The 2,535-nt window shown below is 44.2% G+C and overlaps 1 pseudogene; it reads right to left on the bottom strand.

The window, feature by feature from the left end:
• Positions 1-232: 232 nt before the first annotated feature.
• On the bottom strand, positions 233-1,196 carry LOC113266137 (40S ribosomal protein S6-like; annotated as a pseudogene).
• Positions 1,197-2,535: the final 1,339 nt, after the last annotated feature.

Genomic DNA, 2,535 nt, shown 5'->3' on the forward strand with positions numbered 1-2,535 from the left:
GAGAGGGACAAGCAGACTCTTCGCTGAGCACAGAGCCCGACACGGGACTCAATCTCACCACCGCGACATTATAACCTAAGCTGAAATCAAGTGTCAGATGCTCAGCCAACTGAGCCACCCAGATACCCCAAACTATTCTCTTTTCTTTCTTTCTTTCTTTCTTTCTTTCTTTCTTTCTTTCTTTCTTTCTTTCTTTCATGTCCTATCTTATTTGTCAGCCTTAAAAAAAATCTCATTTTTGACTGCACTCAGACTTAAAGATAGAAGCTCTCAGAGGACAACCGCTGTCTCTTGGTGATCTGTTCCTGGCATTTTTCTTTGGCTTCCTTCATTCTCCTGGCCAGAAGTTCAGCATATTCTGCAGCCTCTTCCTTATTTTTCTTAGTGTGCTGTCTCTTCAGAGCAATACACTGACGTTTGTGTTGGAGGACAGGTGGAGCAGCAAGATGCTGAATCTTGGGCACTTTGGTTTAGGTTCCTTACCTTCTTGTGTAGGGGCTTTCTCACAGCATAGTGGCAGACATCATCTTCTCTAGAGAGACAGAAAAGTTTGCAGGTTCGGCTAGTTCTTTTGGGCCCCAAGCAATGAGGCACAGTAATATAAGTGAGTCTAGGACAACCCTTCTCCCCTTTCTTTAACAATGACCAAGTTAAGACCATTGAGATTGACATCCACAACGCAACCCCAAACTGATTTGTGCTTTCTTTTTTTTTTTTAAAGATTTCATTTTTATTTATTTGACAGAGATAGAGACAGCCAGCGAGAGAGGGAACACAAGCAGGGGGAGTGGGAGAGGAAGAAGCAGGCTCATAGCGGAGGAGCCTGACGTGGGTCTCGATCCCATAACGCTGGGATCACGCCCTGAGCCGAAGTCAGACGCTTAACCGCTGTGCCACCCAGGCGCCCCTGATTTGTGCTTTCTTTCTCCAGTCCTCATTGGTCTGTAGCAGGAATGCCCCTGACTCAGCAGCAGGCAGACATGGCCATGGGTCAGGACACCGTGCTTCATGGGTAAGACTTGTTTATCATTGCCACCACTGGTCCAGACCACATAACCCTTTCATTCTTCATCCAGAGTATCAGCAACAACTTCTGCGGCCATACACTTCTCATAAAAAGTACTAAGTTTGCATTCATCATCCACTTCAATGAGTCTTTGGCAGCCAGAAGTTGGGAAAGAGATGTTCAGCTTCATCCTAAAGTAGACTACCACCTCCGGGGCGTCATGAAAAAAAGCATCTATTTTCATTTTACAGAGAAAACCCCACATACAGGACACATTTGAAATAGCAAAATAATGGAAAATAAGGAGGCAACAGGGGATTTTAACTGCTACCCACCCCCGGACACTGCCAGCCTACCCACCTGCTGGGCGCAAAGGCCCGTCCAGTGCCTGGGCAAACAGGAGTTCTCACAGCTCCTTGCTGGATACTCACTCCCAGAGCTGGGTATTGTGCAAGCATTTCTTTTCAGGTCTGCAGCTTAGCAACCACTCAGCTCAGTGATTGTTCCTTTACATTTCCACTGTGTCCAATGACTCCCATTCAACCACCTGGGTAGTGATCCACTGTTTTCATGTAGAAAGTTATACCTGCTGAAAGAAATGACAGATTATGATAAAGAACCTTCCGGCTAAGACAGAGTAGGCACCAGTCTGATTCCTACTCTATCAGACAGTTATTGAGATAACAGAATAATAAACACAGAGAAAACCCTCATGGATGCCAGAACTAGGGAAGTGAGACAGGCTCTGAAAGGAAACAAGACATTTCTGCTACATATGGTGCAGATGGAGAAAAGCAAAGAAAGAAGAAAGCAGCTTACTGGGAAGAATACAGAGGAGATATGGCAGGAGCCCAATTATCTTCCTGTTTAGGAGAGGTCAGAACTAGAAATGAGGGGTCCCAGGAGCACATGTGGACCCAGGAACAATTCTGAGAACCCTTAGCCCAGATGGCACCATGGGGCCCCACATGTCATCCTGATGATTCTGTCCCTAACTGTGGAACCAGACCCAGGACACAGAAGAAATTCACAGAAATAAAGGTTCTGAGCTGAAATTAAATTTACAGCAAATGTAAACTTTTCCCAATCAAAAGATAATCTGGACAGAATCCATCTGAGTCCCAGTCTGAGGTGCACAGAGGTTCTTATCTAGAAGTATACATTAAAAAAGGGACCAGCTAAGAAATAAGGGGCAATGGACAGAGAGATCTCTATAGGTTTTCTTTGTGGGAAACAAGAGGAAATGTGGTGAACACTGAATCACAGCTCCCACGTCATTCAAGGGCCTGTGGTATGCATGACGCTATCAAAGACAGTCAGGAAGACAGAGCAATCCAAAGTCAACGATCAAGCGGAAACAAAAAGTTACAGTTGCTGAATTTAAAATTGCGGTGGGGGCAAGGAATATGTGATGGCATACCCAGAAGCTGAATTAAGAAAATAGAATCAAGTATAAGAAATTATCTCAAAGTTTAGGAAAAAGTTCTAAAAAACTTAATGTCTTCAAGTAAACATATAAATATATAAAA

This window comes from Ursus arctos, unplaced genomic scaffold (genome assembly GCF_023065955.2).
Source record: "Ursus arctos isolate Adak ecotype North America unplaced genomic scaffold, UrsArc2.0 scaffold_3, whole genome shotgun sequence".
Classification (NCBI taxonomy): Eukaryota; Metazoa; Chordata; class Mammalia; order Carnivora; family Ursidae; genus Ursus; species Ursus arctos.